This window comes from Zingiber officinale, chromosome 4B (genome assembly GCF_018446385.1).
Source record: "Zingiber officinale cultivar Zhangliang chromosome 4B, Zo_v1.1, whole genome shotgun sequence".
In the NCBI taxonomy this organism is placed as follows: domain Eukaryota; kingdom Viridiplantae; phylum Streptophyta; class Magnoliopsida; order Zingiberales; family Zingiberaceae; genus Zingiber; species Zingiber officinale.
In genome coordinates this window covers 31,322,843-31,345,061 of record NC_055993.1, presented here as the reverse complement: position 1 = coordinate 31,345,061, position 22,219 = coordinate 31,322,843, and positions in this window count along the sequence as shown.

Sequence of the window (22,219 nt, the reverse complement as noted above, 5' to 3'; positions counted from 1 at the left end):
TGAAGTTCTATTGTTGAATGCTTGTAGCTAATTTGATCTTTCATGTTTAAATTGCACTTACTATGTTTAATTAGTTACATGCATACAATGTGTTCGATGAAATGCTTCAACCAATAGTTAGGTTAGGTTTAATGCATTTTAGTTTGTTTAATTCTTGTTTTGTCTTGTTCTTTTAATTTAGTTAAGTTCTAGTTTTGATTGAATGCAATTAGGTTAGGTTAGGTTAGATTAGATTTCTTTAATGCTTTAGGTTTCGTTCCATGCTTAATTTCATATATGCTTCCTTTAGGTTAGATAGGAATTTCTTTACTTACAATGTCTTTTATTCATTAGGGTTAGTTTCATTACTTGTATTGTCTTTCATTATTTAGGTTAGATTTTATTTGATGCTTTGCTATTTCAATCCTTAGTTTAATCGTGTTGATGATTAACCCATAGCGTAGAGTGACATTGCGTTCTGGATTAATTGTTGGCACCTAGTTAGATTTCATTTCAACATTAGATTAGTTTCTTTCTTGTTCTGCTTTTTATTTGTTAAATTTAGAATAAAAAATCCAAACCTCCAATTTCATATTAAAAATCCCAAAAATAGAAATAACATACGATCCTAAGTTTACCATCCTATCGTTACTTTCGTTGACGGACGACCTGAGTCATTCCTATGCTACATTAGTGTAGGAGGGGTTTGGTACTTCATTGTTTGATGCTCAATTTGCGACAAAATTGGGCGTAATCAAGTATCCCACAGTATGATACTCGGAACTCCCCATTTCTCCTTCATGTATTCCCTGCTTGATCTTCTGAATATTAGAATCATCATCTTGCCCTTTCTGTATCTCGTCAAGCAGGGTTGACACTAGTGTCAAAGTGGAGAGATGCCCGGTAATAATTTCAAGCCAAAAATTTACTATTTCTTTTTGTAGGGAATGGTACAAAGCAGATATAGACAATAACGTTGCACAAGATTTCCTACTTAGTGCATCTGCCACTTTGTTCGCTTTCCCTGGATAATAGAGGATTTCACAGTCATAGTCTTTAACCAGCTCTAATCATCTCCGCTGTCTCATGTTCAGGTCTTTCTGAGTGAAGAAATACCTAAGACTTTGGTGATCTGTGTAAATCTTGCACTGAGCTCTGTATAAGTAATGCCTCCAAATCTTGAGAGCGAAGACTACCGCTGCTAACTCAAGGTCATGAGTAGGATAGTTCTTCTCATAATCCTTGAGTTGTCTCTAGGCATAGGCAATGACTTTGTCATTCTGCATCAGTACAGCCCCAAACCTCAATTTAGAAACATCGTTGTAAATATCGAAGCTTTCGTTATTCTCTGGAAGAGTCAGGATTGGAGCACTCGTCAGTCTCCTTTTCAGCTCAGTGAAACTCCTCTCACAATCCTCTGTCCACTCAAATTTTCGATTCTTCCTGGTAAGTACTGTCAGTGGGGAGGCTATCCTTGAGAAGTTCTCAACAAACTTTCTGTAGTAGCCTGCTAACCCAAGGGAACTCCTGATTTCACTGATATTCTTGGGTCTATTCTAGTTACTCACAGCTTCTATTTTTGTCGGGTCCACCATAACCCTATCTTTGGAAATAATGTGACCTAGGAAGGACATTGATTGAGCCATAACTCACACTTGGAGAACTTTGCGTACAACTGGCTCTGCTGAAGAATCTGTAGTACTGTCCTCAGATGTTCAGCATGTTCTTCCTGAGTTTTGGAGTATATAAGGATATCGTCTATGAAGATGATTATGAACTTGTCCAAATATGCTTTGAATACTCTGTTCATCAGATCCATAGACATAGCAGGAGCGTTCGTCACTCCAAAAGGCATAACTATAAACTCGTAGTACCCATACCTCGTTCGGAATGCCATCTTCGGTACATCATCCGCTTTCACTTTCACTTGATAATATCTAGACCGTAAGTCTATCTTGGAAAAGACTGTGGCTCCCTTTAACTGATCAAATAGATCATCAATTCTCGGCAGGGGATACCTATTTTTGATGGTTACTTTGTTCAACTCTCAGTAGTCCACACACATTCGCATGGACCCGTCCTTTTTCTTTACAAATAACACCGGAGCTCCCCCATGGTGAGTGACTAGGGCGAATAAAACCCTTGTCAAGAAGCTCTTGTAGTTATCCCTGAAGTTCTTTCAATTCTGTTGGAGCCATACGGTAGGGTGCCTTTGAGATTGGATGGGTACCAGGGATGAGTTCAATCTCAAATTTAATTTCCCTATTCGGAGCTAAGCCTGGCAACTCATCCGGAAACACTTCTAGGTAGTCACATACTACTCTAACTTCCTCTAACTTTTGGTTTCCTTCTTGCTGGGTATTAATCACATGAGCTAGAAACTCGGCACATCCATCGGCTAACATTTTCTGAGCTTTTATGGCCGATAAGAATTTCTGGGTTCTCTTCCTTGATTCTCCGATGAACTCAAACTTAGACTCTGCCTAAGGTTGGAATAGGACTCTTCGCTTACGACACTCGATGGAAGCACCATACTTGTGTTGGTGCAATATTCCCTAGGGTCAAGGTTGACCAGGTTGACTGAGCTTGAATTGATTCAAGCTCGAGTCTTGATGTTTGGATTTCGATGTTTGACAATACATGGAGACAAGACATGGAGATTGCAGGTGCAATTGTTCATGTGGGGAGATTGTGAAGAAGAGTGAAGTAGGTCAAGGTTGACTAGATACTTGACTGGAAAATCCTGGTGAGTGAAGTCGGGTGAAAATTCTAACTGGGAGGTTAGGCAGACTGGAAAGTTCTGGTGAGTGAAGTTAGGCAGTTGTGGAAAGTCCTAGTAAGTGAAGCTAGGCAAAAGAAAGTCCTGGTGAGTGAAGCCAGGTGAAAGTCCTGGTGAGTGAAGTCAGGCAGTTGGTAAGTCCTAGTGAGTGAAGCTAGGCAGTAAGGAAAGTCTTGGTGAGTGAAGCCAGGCAAATGAGAAGTCCTAGTGAGTGAAGCTAGGCAGAAGGGAAGTCCTGGTGAGTGAAGCCAGGCACAGGAAATCCAGATGGATCAAGACTGATCGGACATCTGGTGTTTGGAAGTCCAAGTGGGTCATGGAGGACCAGACACTTGGCACGAGGAGAAAAAGTCCAAGTGGGTCAAAGGGAGTGACCGAACACTTGGTGAGAGAGTCCTAGCAGGTCAAGGGTGACCGGATGCTAGGCATGATGTACTGATAGGTCATGGAGGACCGTATGTTGGTTTGAGGGATGTTTAGACTTGATGTGGCAAGTCGCACATGGGCTGGATCGATCAACCGATTGATTGGCTCATGCCCAATCGATCGGTTGATCGATTGGGTGAGTCCCGCGGAAGGAGAACCTCCCAATCGATTAGTGGATTGATTGGGGAGAATTGCTGATCGCACAGAATGCCTCCCAATCGATCGGCTGATTGATTGGGAGATGCAATTTTACGCGATAAGCCCTGGATCGATCAGCTGATCAATCCAGGTAATTCCCAGGAGCACAAAGGCGCTCTGGATCGATTTGACTAATCGATCCAAAGCCTCCCCAATCGATTGGGAGCAATCCAATCGATTGGGATTCGACCGTTGACGTCGTATTTAGCTGTCGGCGAGTGTTTCTCTCGACAGATCTCTCTCGGCTTTCTTCTCCAGCGACAACAGCGATTCCACAGCTTCTCCACAAAGTTCTCACCGCCATATCTTGAAGGTTCTTGGAGGCATTTCCATGTCAAGAGGCGGATTTACAGCAAGAAGAAGAAGCTAGGGTTAGGGTTTCTTGTGTAAATCGTGTAAACTTTCCCTTGTATTTGCTTGTCCTTGTTTCTTGTTGTATTGAGAGTATTGTAGGGTTTCTCCGTCTTTGGTAGTTGCTGAAAATGAGTGTTTACATAGTGGAGGGTGTGTGATTGTGTGGATCCTTGAATTAGTCAACTCTTCTTGAGGTGGATACCAAGTAAATCCTTTGTGTTAACGTTGTGTGTTTATTTTCTTATATTTCCGCTGCACATCATCGAAGAAACGAAGCAACGAAGAGCGCAAGATCATGAAGAGCTATTCACCCCCCCCCCTCTAGCTACATTTCGGTCCCAACAACTTGCTCAGAAAGTCCATCCCAAAAATAACATCGTAATCAGACATGTTCAACATTATCAGACCACTGTACAATTCTCTGTCTAAAATTTTGACTAGCACAGCTCGTAGCCAGTATGTAGATGTCATTATCTCTTCCGAGGGTAGTGTCGTTAAGAATTGTCCGCGTAGGACCTCCGGGGGTATACCTATTCTTTCAGCAAATGCCATGGAGACAAACGAATGGGTTGCCCCAGTATCAAATAACACAGTTGCATATAGACTAAAAATGCGTATCTGACCTATGACAACAGTGGAGGTATTTACTACCTCCTCTCTGGTAAGGGAGAAAACTCGAGTATTTGTAACACTTGGTGGAGCCTCCAGTCTGCCTTGACTAATATAAGGACCCTCCAACGCGGCCTGCATCTGGTGTAACTGTGCTTGCTTGTCTCCATACTGAACAGGTTGTGCTGGAGGTAGGTGGATCTTGGTCGAGCAATACTTGGCTATATGCCCCTCTTGACCACACGTATAACAACCACTAGTGCCCTTGCGATAGATTCCAGGATGTATCTTTCCACACGTGGAACACGTAGCATACTTAGGCTGCTTGCTTAGGATCCTCCCTTTTTATTGCTCCCCTGTTTTCTCTTGGAGCTCCCCTTCTAGGTTGACCCATGGCTCGGGGGTTTCTGAGTGCCAGAACTCCCTTGACTTTTATTCTCAATCAGTACTGGCTTCTGCTGCTTGATATTGTTCAGGTAATGTTTCATGATCAGGGCACTACTAACCAGCTCTTCTGTAGTCTGCGGTCTATTTATTCCGCCAGCCACATTCAGAGCTATCTCTGGCCTCAACATCTTGAGCATTAGCCTTATCCTCTCTCGTTCTATGCTGACCAGTTCGGGGCATAGGTGAGTCAACCTATTGAATTTCTTCATGGCTTAGTCAACTGATAAACTTCCCTGACGGAATTCTGTGAACTCATCGTAATGTTTGTTTGTGACTCGCATATGAAAGAATTCTTCAAAGAACTCAGTCTCAAGTCAGACCAGGTCATTTGATTCACTGTTCTTTTTACCTTGACCCGTTCCCACCATATTCTTGCATCTCTAGTGAGACAGAAGGAGGCACACTTTATCTTTTCTACCTCCGGCCAGTTCAGTAGCTCCATTATGCTCTCCAGGGTTTTGAACCATGCTTGAGCATCCCATGGTTCATTGGTGCCAGAGAAATTCTCTGGTTTCAATTTTTGCCACTGGATGAGGTATGCTTCTTGCCTCACTACCCTTGTTGGGGCTATAGGTATAACTGATGGAACTTCGGCTATAATAGGTGACACCATATTGGCTTCCGGTGGGACTATAGGAAAAGCTTGCTAATTAGCAGTCAGGGTGGCAATAACCTGTTACTGCTCCACCAATTATCTCTGCAGCTGAGCTACTACTTCTAAAAGGTTGGGCGGTGGTACAAACTCATTCGTCTCTGGTTGATGTTCATTAACTCTTGGTTGTCTAGTAGACCGTCCTCTAGACATCTACATATTCACAAACCAACCAGTGAGACAATGCGTCATCCCATCATCATTCCTACTTGATGCCCTTAATACTTACATGTACAAGCATGCTTAATCTTAACAAATAGTTCTTACTAATCATAACAGAAATAAAATGCGTAAAAGTCGTGAGAAGGTGCTTTCTTACTTGGAAGCTACAGGATCAATGCTCGATGTGTGTGGCGGAAGGATAGAACTTGGCTCTGATACCAAACTGTAACGCTCGACCTTCTACCCTTACCTCATATAGGACAAACGTTACCCTTTTCTGTATATCTTAAATTTTGTCATTCTTACATATTATATACTGCTCAGTTCCTAGGTCTACTCTAACTCGTTTAAATTGATAGGACATGATCTAGAGCCAAGCAGAGCTGCACGGTCATGTAAATCCACACGACCGTGTTCCCTTGACCGAGAGAAAGGGGTGCACGACCGTGTGAATTAACACGGTCGTGTCCCCTTGGTCGAAATGAAGAGGGGCACGACCGTGTCAATCCACATGGCCGTGTCCCTTTGGCCGAGAGGAAGAGGTGCACGACTGTGTGAATCCACACGACCGTGTCCCCTTGGCCGAGAGGAAGAGGTGCACGGTTGTGTGAATCCACACGGACATGTGAATCCACACGACCGTATCACCTTGGCTGAGAGGAGGAGGTAGGGGCCGTGTGAATTCGCACGGCCGTGACACAGGTCGTGCGGAGGTCACGCCCCACTCTATAAAAGGTTTATTCTCCCCTTTGTACTTATCATTGCCACTCCAATTACTGCCAAACCGATAAATTTATCCTAAGCAACTAATGATAGCATTTCATGTAAAGCGGAAAGGAGAAAGATACTTTAGCATCAGTTCTAACATATTTAGATATTCACAAGTTCCCAGATCTTCTTCCATTGTTCCGTCACACACACACGAAACACCAATCCTGCTGCCTCCTCCTACTCGAACTTTCCTTTACCTTTATCTGTAGTATAAGGAAATGTAAATCTATAAGCAAATGCTTAGTAAGTACCATCTACTCACAAAACAAGCATTAAAACAAGTAAATGCTTTTCAAAAACTGCTCATGAAAACACAAAACTCGCAATTGACAATAATTCCGCTAAAACACATAATTCAGAAAATGTGCATGACAGGTATTTTTAAATAGATTTATCATGTAAAACATCAGCTTAAAAGAAACATGCTAGTAATGTAATGAAAACAGGAATCTTGGCATATTATAGAGTTCATCATTGCTGCACCTTATAACTCAGGTTCTCAAACTTAAAAGACTTCCACTAAAGCAACAACGAAGTTTGAAAACTTTATATTACATAACTAGTGAAAATAATAATCAACTTGCTTTGGGCTTGACATTGTACCACTTTGCGCGCATCCTTAATAAGATCCGAGGTAGCTAATCCCGAACCCATTAAGGTACTACTAGGCGATCTAGGGGCCTAGGGGCGATCTAGGAGCCCACCCATGGACCTTGTGTCCAGTACATGTCACTTTAAAATAAAATACTTTCTTTTAAATATTGCTTTCGTATACTTTGCACTTACTTGTCATTTAAACAAACAACTTATGTGCACTTAATCCCCCACACTTATAGGGAAGCATTTTAGGGCACTTGAATATGCTTCTTAGTCCCAAACTAAATGGGAAGTAATTCAAGATACGCTAACCATGCTCTTAATCCCAAAACTTAGAGGGGCATTTTACATATCATGGCTTATATCTTCATTAACATGCATATTTCTTAATCATGCATACAACCATACTAACCTACAACAAAGGGGCTCATACATGCATAATCGAAGCAACTTATACTGCAGGTGACTAGTACTTACATCCTTTCGCTAGATCTTACTATTATAAGGTGTAGGGAAGATCAACCCTCTCTTGTATGCCTTGATCTCCAAGACGCCTTTCACGTGCGTAAGAATCCTCGTGAAAACTCTCCTCTTAGATCCTTCCCTTGAAGAACTTAGAAATTTGGAAACCCTAGTCCTAGATCTTGGCCGAAACCACCAAGGGAAAAGGGAGGATTCGGCTAGAGAGGAGAAGAAGAAGATGAAAAGCTAGGTTTTCATCTCTTCCATTCCCTTTTATACTAAGTGGGGGTTGAAGCATCTCTCCACATATAATCTACATATAATAAATAGTTTTCTATTTCTAATGTGATGCTTTACCACCACCTAATGGCTACTTAAACCAATCTCAAATAAGAGGTCTAGGGTTTAAATTCCATTATATATATATATATATATATATATATATATATATATATATATATATATATATATATATATATATATATATATATATATATATATATATATATATATATATATATATATATATATTTATTTATTTATTTCTTTTCTCTTTTTCTATTTCTTTTTACTCTTTTTGGAGGAAAGTAAATTTACGGGTGTTACATCTTATGTTGTTGGTATATTTTCTTACTATACTTAATTGTTGTACTCTAAACTGTAACTTTTACGAACTTATAGTGATTGCCCAAAGTAAATACTCAACGAGCGTGGGCCTTGGAGTAGGAGTCGCCCCAAGCTCCGAACCAAGTAAAAAACTTGGTGTTTGTGTGTTTGCAATTATCTTATATATTTCCCCTGCATTTTACTCTTAATATTCTGAAACGTAAGTGAAAGTCATGAGCGTTATTCACCCCCCCCCCCCCTCTAGCACTTTCGATCCAACATCCAAGTCGTCAGTATTGATTTTATTATTCAAGTTACTTGTACTTAAATTGTAATCACTCTTACAACTTTCCGATTGATTAGCAATTGCCCAACAAAAGTACTCGAACGCGTGGGCCTTGAAGTAGGATTCGTCATAGGATTCGAACCAAGTAAAACTTTGTCGTGTTAGCGTTGTATTTTTGTCTCTTTCTTTATTCCACTGCACTTACTTTTTACATAAATATTTTTTAAAAACATGAAAGTCACGAGCGCTATTCTACCCCCCTCTAGCGCAACGATCTTACAATTGGTATCAGAGATGAGTCACTTTGAATTGGTGAAACCACCGTTCATGCAAATTTTTCTGTGTTGTTTTCGCTAGTGAATATATTCTTATGCCTTTTTCTCGATTTTTGCATCTTTAGATTTTCAGAGTTAATTGGAATCGGTGCTATCAACAGGAGAAAAATTATCATTAGTCGTCATATTGATATCATTAGTCATCATATTTTCAGAGTTAATTACCAATAATGATAATTTACCAATTAACAGACTAAGAATAAACTTGAACTTCATAAACAGACAAATGCACTTCCGGTTGAGAAAGGTATTGCATTGGTTGCTGATACAAATAAGACAAAGGAGTCTAAGAAGAAGTACCAAATCGAACAGGAGTCTAAAGGTGAATCCAACTCGAAAGAAGATGATGAAATTACCACCAAACTCATGAACCTAGTTCAGAAACTATACAAGAAGAAGAAGGGTTTCACAAAATGCAAGATCAAAAAGGTGATCCAGTCAAAGACAATGCAACCAAGTCCAAAATCAAACACAAAGGTCAAGTCTGAAGTCACGTATTACGACTGCAACAAGAAGGGACATATCAAGGTGAATTGTCCAAACCAGAAGGAAATGAAGAATCAATGAAAGAAGAAGGCGCTACAAGAAGCATGGGATGAATCATCATCAGAAGACTCCGATGAAGATCTCGAACTGACAAGCTTTCTCGCGCTTCTAGCCCAAGAACAAGTTGGCAAGTCTGAAACCTAGAGCGAATCGGAAGACAAGTATGAGAGAAATCACGAATTCATATCCATTTTTGAAGGGTCAAACAACACTGTAAGTTTATCTCAAATAGATAAACTACATAACTTAGTAAATTATCTGATGTGCAAACTAGCAAAATCCAACATTTGGGTCAAGTCACTCTAAAAGGAGGTAACAACCTTTAAGGAAGTGACTAACCCAAACTCCTTGATCGAATTTATTCAAGCTGGAACTTCAACTCAAGTTCAATAACTTAAAGAAGAAAATTCCAACTTGAAAAGTTAAGTCAAGGAACTTAGGCACTCGTTAGAATGGTTCACTTTAGATTCCAAGAATCTTGATTTGATTCTTGAAAAATAAAGAGTTGTATACAATCGATCTGGATTCGGATATAAGGTAAAACACAAATTTAAATCTTACTTATCCTTAGTTAATCGAATAAATAGAAAATTGGTCCAAGCATGGGTCCCAAAGTCTAACCTGATCAATCAAGTTGGACTTAATCAATATTGGATCCTTAGTTTAATGTTTAGACAAGTCTAAACTGGTCCAAGCATGGGTCCGAAGTCTATCCTTAGTTTGATGTTTGATTTACTACTTTCCTTATTCATGCTTAGATTATGGTAGATAAGGACTTAGGCTTAATCGACACTTGACTAGTTAGACCTAGGATTTTTAGAAAGAAAATTAAATATTCAATTTCATTAAAAGGTTTTATCTAGAAATGGTTGTTGCTCCAATACCCAAGAAGGCCTAGTGTCTCGCCATAGCCTGGAAGTCAATTATTCAAATGAATGTTTAATTAACTAATTGTCAAATCTTAGTCTAACTCAAATGTAAATGAATTCTTAGATTTTAATCTAAATTGAAGAGAAAATTAACCATCTCACAAAATAGATAAGGTTCCCTGGTTGACAATCTAGAAAAAGGGTGAGATGAATTTAGGTTTAAAATTAGTTAATTAAAACTACCTAATCAAACTTAATCTTTAAATCAAATCAAACTTAAATGTTTCAAAATTTAATCTTAAATATTTTTCAAAATTCAAACTTAAATATTTATCAAAATTTAAACTTAAATATCTTCTAAAAATTCAAAACTTAAATGTTTTTCAAAATTTAGAGATAATATTCTCAAACTTAAAATCAACTTCAAAATTATGATTAACTTCATCTCACACAAACTCATGAGCTTAACATGTTTGATAACTTAAAAAGGGTGAGATAGAAAATAAAAAAGTAAATAATTATTTTCATGCTTTTAAACTTATATTTTTCATGCTTGGACTCTAGAGTTATAGTCATTAATTGAGAAATTAATTAAATTACTTAAGCTCATTGTCCCCTACAACCTAAACAAATTACTTAAAAAAAAATTTTAGAGGAGAGAAATATTTCCAAAAATGAAATATTTTCAAAAATTAAAGATTTTCAAAAATTAAGTATTTTCAAAAGTTAAACTATTTTTCAAAATAATATTTATAAATTAAGCTCTTTCAAAATCAATTACTTCTTCAGAATTTTAAAGAAATCATTTTCAGAAGCTAAGTATTTAACTAAGTTTTTTTAAATTCTTTTAAATCTATATATTTAGCTAAGTAAGTATTTTTACAAAGAATTTTTTTCAAAGCTAAGTAAGTATTTTTCATAGAAAACTCTTTTTTAAAGCTAAATAGTTAGCTAAAGTATTTTTTTTTAAATGAAATTCTTTTTAAATAATTAGCTAAATGTTTAAGCAAAGGTACTCTTTTTAAAGCTAAGTTTTTTGAAGAAAGTTATAGTGATGATTTCAGGGAAGCTTAAAGTTAAATTTTTGGAAAAACATTACAAGTTAGATTTTTTAAAATTAAGTACTATCTTCACAAGTTCAACAATTTTTCTCTCTTCTTAGTAGTTTTTTTTATATATGTCAAAGGGGGAGAAAGATGTTTAAAGTAAAGTAAAAAAGCTTTATTTTGAGAAAAAGTAACACTTAAGGGTATTTTGAGAAAAAGTAACACTTAAGGGGGATCGAGTAATATTTTATTCTTGCCTTGAAAAATGTTACTTGAAACTTTACTTGTTCTACATACCTTGCTATTTTGAATGTTTTTACTTAACTTTGAATTATATTATCATAAATAAAAAAAGAGGAAGATTGTTGATGCTAGAAGCACCAGCTAATCAAACTTGTGTTTTGATATTGGCAAAGGTTCAAAGTTAAGTAGTGTTGTTGTCCTAACAAGTTGAACTAAGTGTGTAGGAAAGTCCTAAGTGATCTTAGGCAAAGGAAAGTCCTTGTTGAGGCTAAGCAGTTGGAAAGTCCTAAGCTGAGGTTAGGTAAGTGGAAAGTCCTTACTGTGGTTAGGCAGCAAAGTCTTGGTCCAAAGGATTGGGCAAAGTCTTGGCAGGTCGAGGACGTTGGGCGAAATCCTAGAGTCGAGGATGCTAGATGAAAGTTCTAGGGGTTGGAGACACCAGGCGGAAGACTCGATGGGTCGGGGATCAGATGGCTAGCATGAAGTCCTGATGTCTTAGACGCTGAGAAAAAGTCTAAACAATTTAGAAGACCGGTCTAGTAAAAAGTAATCTCTTCTGAGAGGAGTAGGTAAGGACTATTGGTGCGGTTAGCACTAACGGTCTGACTCAAGTTTTGATGAATGACAAAATAGGTTAAGTTAGTTTCATTGTTATCTAACACTCTAAATGAGTGTGCAGGAGAAGCCCTGACAGGTCGACGGGCTGACCTGATGTCTGGCACAAAACCCAGCTAGGTTGACGGGTTGATCGGATAGCTGGCACGAAGTCTAAATGCGTCGACGGGCTGACCAGATATTTTGGCATGAAGTCCAGCTAGGTCGACAGGCTGACAGATAGCTAGCACAAAGTCCAGACGGGTCGAAGGGCTAACCGAGTGTCTGGCAGGTAAGTGAAGGTAAGTCACTGGAGGGGAGTGACTGTGAGGACGCGTTCCTGGGAAGGGAACATTAGGTGTCGATCCGACTTAGATCCATTTCGGATATCTAAGTCGAGATCGTGACTAGATTCCGATCTCGAAGAGACGGAATCTAATTACCATTCTGGTGCGGGCCTTGGAGTAGGAGTCAACAAAGGCTCTGAACCAAGTAAAACGACCTTGTTAGCATTGTGTTTTCATTTTTCCGCTGCCTACTCTATATGCCGAAAGTTTTAAATCGCTATTCACCCCCCTCTAGCGAAACTCATCGATCCAACAAGTGGTATCAGAGCAGGTACCGCTCTGATTTGGTGCAACCACCAATCAAGACAGGAGTGAAATTCCTTTTTATTTTTTTTTGGTTCATTTTTTTCTTCTTTCAGTTTTTTTTGTAATATTCCAAACTAGTATTATTACCTTTTTAGAATTTTTTTTGTTGCAATTTAATCTGAATTGGTGCGACACCAATTCAGTTGATTTCTTTTTTTTATTCCACACTGCTAATCCAAGATCAAGTCTTGGGACCCCTCGTCTATTTGTTTAATTGTGTGCAGGTTAAAAAATGTCTCAAGTTGAAGGGTTCAACACAGTATGTCCTCCCCCTATTCAACGGGGACAATTTCCCCTACTGGAAGAATCAGATGGAGGTCTACTTGAAAACAGATTTCGACCAATGGTTCAGCGTCACCATAGGCTACAAGGTGCCGGTTGACAACTCCGGAATTCCACTGGACCCAGAACAGTGGACTCCGGACATGAAGAAAAAAGTGTCAACAAACTTCAAAGCACTTAACACGCTACAATGCTGACTGACGAAGGAAGAGTTGAACTGGGCAGGATCGCATCAAAAAGCTAAAGAGTTATGCGACATGCTGATCGAACTACACGAAGGAACAAGCGATACCAAGGTAATGAAACGCGACCTTCTTTTAAACATATTATTTAATATTAATATACAGGAAGGAGAAACGGTGAGTCAGCTTCATGCGAGGATCAAAGACATCCTCAACGGACTCCACGTGATAGGACATCAAATGGAGAATCACGATCTAATCAAGTATGCGTTAAACACTTTTCCACGTAATACTTTGTGGGCATCTATCGTGGATGCCTACAAAATTTCAAAAACATTATCTAAGTTAAAATTAGATGAATTATTTTTTGAATTAGAATTACATGAGAAAACTAACGCCGGGACTGAGAAAGGTATCGCCTTATTTGTAGGTTCCTCCAAGGAAAAACGAAGACCAAGTTTGAACATGAAGATGAGTCTGACCAGGATTCTGAAGATGAAGAGTACCTGGTGAACCTGGTAAGGAAAATGTTCACCAGGAGAAAGAAGACCTTCAGCAAAAAGGACCTGCAGAAGATCAACTCCCCAACCGAACCAAGGAACGTGACTTGCTTCGGGTGCAACAAGAAGGGCCACTACAAGAACGACTGCCCGAGATTGAAAAGCGACAAGATGAAGACATCCAAGAAGAAAGCTCTCAAAGCAACGTGGGACGACTAGTCCTCAGAAGAATCAGAGGCCGAAAACCAGAAGCACCAGAGTCACCTCGCATTGATGGCCCTCAAAGCAGAGTCGGAGGATGAATCGGAAGACGGGTCCGAACCCGAATCGAGCCACGAGTCCATAATCGTTTCCGAAGGTCCCGAAGATATATACTTTAATTTGAATAGAAAGTTCTTTAAAATTATTGCATGTTTTAATAGGAAATTAATTACAATATAAAATGAAAACAAATTGCTCCTTGAGGAGAATCAAAACCTCAAGGAACAAATCATAAATCCAACACAAGACCTGTAACGACCACCCTTCTCACTACTCTCTAAAGGTGTCCGTTACGTAACTACTATAGACTCTTACTTAACTAGTGTAACAAACTGTACTTAATTTTTCCAGAAAACTTAAAATTTTGTCAGAGTATATGCAGTTCAACAGGACTAAAATACAATACAATACTCCAAAAATGAACATGCACATATATATCATAATAACAGAAACATATGAAACTATATCTCCATGCAAACACCAAAAGAAGGTACTTACTAAACTGAATTCATCTTAGCATGCAATCTAAAACAAAAATAATCTCAAATGACATGGAACTTAAGGTACAATCTCAAATGTTTCTTAGCCGCTAAAACACGAAAACTTAATAATGCCCCAAGTCTCTCCCATAGTCCTGGCATCACACATCCTTCTGCACCTCCTTGTCGCCTTCCTTTTCTATAACTTTTCCTTTCCTTTATCTGCAGTAAGAGAAAATGCAAACTATAAGCAAAATACTTAGTAAGCGTTGTCTAACTCACAAAAACTCGAATGTGCATATAAATACAGAAATGCTAAAACTGAATCTGTAAGAAGAAAACTATTCATGCTCATCTAGTAGCAAAGCACTAAAATTTGCATACTCATGATATACAAGAATAAAACTGCATGCTGGAAGACAAGGCTAATCATGCTCAATAAACTAATCAGGAAACAAATAAAACTAATACTGCATGCTTTGAATTAAAAGAAACTAAACTTGCTGACTCTAAACATAAGTGAAGCTTGTTTCATTTGTTCCAAAACTTATACTTTAATACTTCAAAATAATAATCAACTTCTCTTGGGCCCAAGCATAGTACCAAAGTACGCTCCCTAATAGAGACTGTGGTAGCTAGTCACAAGTCCTACGAGGGTAAAGACTTTGGTCTTACCAGGGCCAAGACCTTGAAATTGGTCACCTGAATTTGTTTAACGACAACCTTGGAAGTCGGGTACTAGCCTTTTCAAAGTAAAATATCTTAATTACTTCTTCTTTAAATGTCTTGACATTTTAACAAGCACCTTGTGTGCCAAAATCCCTAAAGTCTTGACTTTGGGATTTACTTAAGGCCTTGGCCTTCTTCTTTCTTTTCTTTATCTTGCTTATACTTGTTAATGCCTCTATTAAAAGGATGTCTCATACAAAACTGCACTAAAATGCTTATTAACACTGCACTGAAATGCTTAACAGAATTACATGGAAATACTTAATAAAACTGTCCTGAAATGTTTAACAGAATTACATGGAAATACTTAATAAAACTATACTGAAATGCTTATTAAAACTGCACTAAAACTAAATCTGCATACAAGCTTAATCAATTCTACATACAAGCTTAATCAAATATGCATACAAGCTTAATCAAAATTCTGCACTATAAGCTTAATCAAATCTGTCTACCACACTAACTAACTTCTGCTGGTTAAAAGATTAACGACACAGGGCTGTTCTTGCCCGTGAAAACACAAATGGACACAAAAATCTTATACTTCATAGGGATGTTATTCAACACAAAAATTAAATCTATTTAAGGTCCCAAGCAACCAAAGAAACAACATGCTACACATAGTTATGCAACACTAAAAAAAAATCTGTTAAAGCTTGATACCTATGTAAAGCTTATACTTCTATAGAGCAATAGAGATCCTTAGGCATGTTACATTCATGATTCAAACTGAAATACTACACTATAAACTCAAATCGAGAGCTACAATTATCCCTCTACTCAGTGTTACGGTAGGGAAACAAAAGGACAATGCATACTTGAAACCAATTACAAAGTCTGAAGGAAAATCCGAGCATACCACAGCAGAAATGCTAAGAGGAAATAAACCTTGGTCTCTCTTAATTATAGCTACTCATAAACACCTAATGAATTTAATAAAGCACACATTCTTATAGCAACAGATCTTAGGGTTTTCATATGGCAACGAAATCCTTCAAGCATGCTTCAACCGAAAATACAAATTTACCTTTCTTTGTTCTCTTTTGAGATTTACTGCAGGAAATTCAAAAGCCACAAACTCTACCGAAAACACAGAATGAAATCGAGATTCGAAAAACACTCTTATTGCAGGTGAGAAACGCTTACTTTGCTCCTTGGACTCACAACCGAACAAGGAGGCAGCTAGGGCTTCGGAAAAACTCGCGCTCTCGACCTCTGCTTCGTGCTTATGGCTCCTCCTCGACGAGAGGACCTCGTATTGGTGAAGAACTCCCGGAGTTAGCCACTCGTAGGCCGCCGGAAACGATGCCCTAAGCCCCGGCTTCGTTTTCGCTCGAGCAGAGACGGCGCACGCAGAAGAGAAAAGGAGAGAAGGAATTAGGTTTTTCGGAAACAATTCAAGTTCTCCTCTTAATACCTAATTATCTCCGTTAACAACTACCCTTAAAATATATTTCGTCCCTTATTTGATCAGCATCGGCCGCTTGGGCACTTGGTCAGCCGGATTCACTTAAGAGTTGGCTCGGCTGGAGGTCTCCAGTTCAAATCTCGGCTTGGACATTATTTTTGTCGAAACTTCTTTCGTTTAGTAAAAATACCAAACGACCTCCAAAAATTACATAAAAATACTCTAAATTTTTTTTAAATCTCTAGAATATTTTTATAGCATTTCTAAATATTTTTAAATACTATTAAGACTCGAAATGATGAAATTTGGGTTGTTACAATTCCCCATACCTTATAAAAAGTTCGTCCTCGAACTTAGAATAACTCTGGATATTTCTGTCTCATGCTGTCCTCACGCTCCCACGTAACTTCCTCGTGCTTCTGATTCTGCCAGATGACCTTCACTAGTGGTGCTTCTTTGTTCCTTAGTCTCTTAACTTCTCTGTTCACTATCTGTGTAGGTCTGCTCTCATAGCTAAGATCCTCCTGGATCTGCACTGACTGAGGCTGAATCACTTGGCTAGGGTCGTGGAGACACTTCTTTAATATGGAGACATGAAATACATTATGTATTGTTGACATGTCTTGAGGTAAGTCCAGCTTGTATGCTACCTTCCCAATCCTTTCTGTGATCAGGTAGGGTCCCACCTAGTGGGGACTTAACTTGCCCTTCTTGCCAAATCTCATCACCCCCTTCATCGGAGCAACCTTGAGAAAAACTGAATCCCCTACTTGGAACTCAAGTGGCCTACGGCGTGTGTCAGCATAACTTTTCTGTCTACTCTGGGCAGTCTCAATTCTCTATCTGATCTTCTGGATAGCCTGAGTGGTCTCATCTATCATCTCTGTCTGGATGCCCAACTCTACTTCCATTTCTTTTCTTTCACCTGCATCTTGCCAGCAAATGGGTGATCTGCACTTCCTGCCATATAACGCCTCATAAGGTGTCATCTTGATGGTGACCTGATAGCCATTGTTGTAGGCAAACTCAGCTAAGCATAGATACTTGCACCAACTTCCCTTGAAATCTAGTGCACAAGCTCTGAGCATATCTTCTAAAATCTGATTTACTCGCTCTGTCTGTCCATCAGTCTGAGGATGGAAGGCTGTGCTGAACTTGAGCTTGGTGCCTAGTGCATTCTGAACACACTCCCATAAGTGAGAGGTGAAACACCCATCTCTATCAGAAACAATAGATTTAGGGACTCCGTGAAGTCTGATCACCTCCTTAACATATAGTTGTGCCAACTACTCTATAGAGTGGGATACTTTGATGGCTAGAAAATGAGCAGACTTGGTCAATCGGTCCACTATTACCCATATCGCATCATATCCATTCGTGGTTCTTGGAAGACCTATTATAAAGTCCATGGATATTTGTTCCCACTTCCATTCTGGTATTGGGAGAGGTTGTAACATTCCTCCTGGTCTCTGGTGTTCTGCTTTGACTCTCTGGCATGTCAGGCAGGTACCGACATACTTTGCAACATCTCTTTTGAGTCCAGACCACCATAATCTCTGTTTCATATCCTGATACATCTTGGTGGAACCAGGATGCATGGAGTAAGGTGTACTATGAGCTTCTTCTAAAATTTTCTTTCTCAGTTCTTCATCATTGGGGACACAAAGGTGGTTCCCCTGATAAAGAATTCCACTGTCTGATACTCGAAACTCTGTATCTTCTTCTTTTTGTATCTCTTGCTTGATCTTCTGGATATCTGGATCTTCACTTTGCTTTCTCTGTATATCCTCAAGTAAGGTTGACTCTAAGGTTAATGCAGAGAGTTGCTCATAAATAACTTCAAGTCCGAAATCTGACAACTCCTTCTGCAGTGGCAGGGCTAATGATGACAAAGACATCAGGAATGCACTGGATTTTCTGCTTATTACATTTGCCACTTTGTTAGCTTTGCCTGGGTGGTAGAGGATTTCACAGTCATAATCTTTGACCAACTCCAGCCACCTGCGTTGTCTCATGTTTAAGTCTTTCTGGGTGAAGAAATACTTTAAACTCTGATGGTCTGTGAAGATTCTGCACTGGACTCCATACAAGTAGTGTCGCCAGAGTTTCAGTGTAAAGACCACAGCTGCCAGCTCAAGATCATGAGTGGGGTAGTTTTTCTCATAGTCTTTGAGTTGTCTGGAAGCATAAGCTATAACTTTTCCTTCTTGCATGAGTACAACTCCTAGGCCCATCTTGGAAGCATCACTGTAGATGTCAAAACTCTTGTCACTTTCTGGAACTATCAGGATGGGAGCACTGGTCAGTCTCTTCTTTAGCTCTTGGAAACTCTGCTCACATTTGTCTGACCATTCAAACTTCTTGTCCTTCCTCGTTAGGGCTGTTAGTGGAGAGGCTATCTTGGAAAAGTCCTCCACAAATTTTCTGTAATACCCAGCTAAACCAAGGAAACTTCTGATCTCTCTAACGTTCTTGGGCCTATGCCAATTATTGACTGCCTCTATCTTGGCAGGATCCAGTTGGATGCCTTCTTTAGAAATAATGTGACCTAGAAACGCCACCTGATTTAACCAAAACTCGCACTTCGAGAATTTGACATAAAGCTGTTTTTGTTGTAGGGTCTGCAGGACTATTCTCAAGTGCGTGTCATGCTCCTTTGGGGTTCTAGAATAAACTAGAATGTCGTCGATGAACACGATGACAAATTTGTCAAGGTATTCTCTGAACACTCTGTTCATCAAGTCCATGAAGACTGCAGGTGCATTAGTCACACCAAAAGACATGACTACTAACTCATAGTGTCTGTATCTGGTCGTGAAAGCTGTTCTGGGTATATCACTTTCCTTCACTTTCAACTGATGGTACCTAGAGCGTAGGTCTATCTTGGAGAACACTGTTGCCCCTTTCAATTGATCAAATAAGTCGTCGATTCTGGGCAGTGGGTACTTGTTCTTGATTGTCACTTGATTCAGAGCCCTATAATCTATGCACATCCGCATAAATCCATCCTTCTTCTTGACAAACAACACAGGAGCTCCCCATGGCGAATGACTAGGGTGGATGAAGCCTTTGTCAAGCAGCTCCTGAAGTTGTTCTTGTAACTCTTTCAGCTCTGCTGGAGACATGCGGTATATAGCTTTTGAAATTGGACCGGTACCAGGAACCAATTCAATTTCAAACTCCACTTCTCTATTGGGAGATAGTCCAGGTAGCTCTTCTGGGAATACCTCTGGATACTCACAGACTACCCGAACATCTTCTTGCTTTGGTCTTTCTTGTTCTTCCTTTTATTACCCTTGCCCTTCCAATTCTGATCACTTGACTGGGGTCTCTGATTTCCCACTGTCTTGTCTTCTATCTTGACTGGCTTGAGTTGCGTTTGTTGTGCCTTGATGCTGATCAGATAGTGCTCAGCGACTAATGCTCTGCTGACTAGCTCTTCGCCAGTCTGGGGCTGGTGAGTTCCACTACTCACATTAAGTGCTATCACTGGTCTCAGCATCCTGAGCATCAGTCTGACTCGTTCCTTCTCCGTACTTACTAGCTCTGGGCAGAGGCGAGCTAGCCTGTTGAACCTCTTGACTGCTTCTTCCACTGACAGATCACCTTGTCTGAATTCTATAAACTCCTCATAATGCTTGTTGGTGATTCGTTGACGGAAGAATTCTTCGTAAAACTCCTCCTCGAAGTCAGCCCAATTCATCTGATTGACTACTCTCTTGCTCTTAACTCTCTCCCACCATATACGAGCATCTCCAGCCAGGCAAGAGGTGGCACACTTGACCTTCTCGACTTCTGGCGAGTCAAGAAGCTCCATTGTGCTCTCTTGTGTCTTGAACCAAGCATGAGCATCCCAAGGCTCAGTCATGCCTGAGAAGTTTTCTGGTTTCAGCTTCAGCCACTGGATAAGGTATGCTTCTTGCCTTTGAGGTGCTGTGGTGACTTCCTGAGAAACTGGAGGGTCCTCAGTCACCAATGGAGTCCCCACATTTATGGTTGGAGGAGTGAGAGGAACTGGCTGCTGATTGGCCATCAGATTGGCAATCACTTGTTGTTGCTCTGCCACTTGTCTCTGGAGTTGAGCAACAACTTCAAAAAGATTGGTCTCAATTGTACTAGGCTCCTCGTTCTCCTGAGCTCGGTTCTCAGTACGAGTGGTACGGGGACGCCCTATAAAATATCGAGAAATAGGCGGATATTAATAAGGGAATTTTCCGGAATTTTTGGAAATTTTTCGGGAATTTTTCGGGGCTCGTACGGACGAGTTGGCGGGGATAAAAACAGGGTCCGAAAAAGCCTGTTTAGGCTACCCATTTAAGTGAGGAAAAGATTTATTTAATTATTTCTTTTTTTCCTTTTTCTTATTTGTTTTCTTTCCCTCGCCGTTTCCCTCTTCCCCGAGCCCCTTCTCTCGCGCCGACGCCTACCCTAACTGCCCACGGCAGTTTTCCTTCCCTCTCGCGACAAATCCCTCGGCCACTTCCTTTTCTCCTTTTCTTCCTCCCGAGCCGCACCCCTCGGTGCCCTAGCCGAGCTCACCGACGCCGCTGCCTCCCTCTCCCCTCCTCTGGTCCGACGAGACACCGCCGACCGCAACACACAGAGCTGACCTGTTCTTCTGTGCTCAGCCCGCGACACTCATCTCACGGCCTTACCCCTTCTCCTGTGCCCTAGTGTCGACGCCACCGTCGACCACCCGGAGCCCGGGCCTTGCCGACGCCGCTGGTTTTCCCCCTTCTCTGTGCCCTAGCTCCCTGGTTTGAGGTCCTCTGCCGTGCCTTAGATCGCCGGGAGTCGAGAGTCGCCGTCGCACAAAGCAGTGTCGGCCACCAGATCTGTTCCGAGACCCCCTCACTCTCGATCACCCCTGCGCCAACAACTGTGCCCTATCACTGCTTTGCGGCCTCTTCCGTGCCCTAGTTCCGGCCGTTGTAGCCACCAACAGCTACCTCTGATCCAGAACTGGTGAGTTTGTTAATTAAGCTGTGGTTGATATTAGATTTGGAGGAATTGGGTAGCATTTGTTTTTGTATAGGTTTGTAGAGGTTGAGTTTTGATTTGTGTTACTAACTGGAAGTGATGGGTTCTGGCAGTGAGACCTGTTCTCGGTAGCAAGTTGTCTCTGCTGTGGGTCTATTGGGCTATCAAGAATTTCTGCTGTAGATAGGAGAAGGGAAGGTAAGGAGTTAAGCATTTTATATATGCTATGAATCATTGTTTGATTTAATTATGTTAGATAGTTGTTCATGTGCAGATGGATTTAGGTTTATGTGTTGATTCGGGTTTTTGCTCTAATTTAGGGTTGGAGAGTTTATTTAACTAATTATAAGAATTTAGTTAAGTAAAAGTATATCTATTGGTATTACAGGACTTTGACGCGAGACGAGCATCTCGACGTCGTATTTGGATCATATTTGGACATTTCTATTGGAGGCGGGTACTTTTGACTTTTTTTGTCTTTGATATGCTTAGTAATGGAATTAACATGTTGCATTAATTGTGTTTCTTATCTGTTTCGGTTAATCACTACCCAAATCTTGGTACGTGCTTGATTGATTGATTGATTTGCATCTCATGTATATTTTACTTGTTTATACATGCTTATAGGGGGTAGTGATATACCATGCTTCACCATGTTCAGGACCTAGGTTTTTATACCTTCTGTGTACCTTTGATTCGATATGATTCGTTGACCTAGGGTGCACTTTTCTATATATATGGATTAGGTCAGGATGTTTATATGGTTATTGCCATGCATCATTTG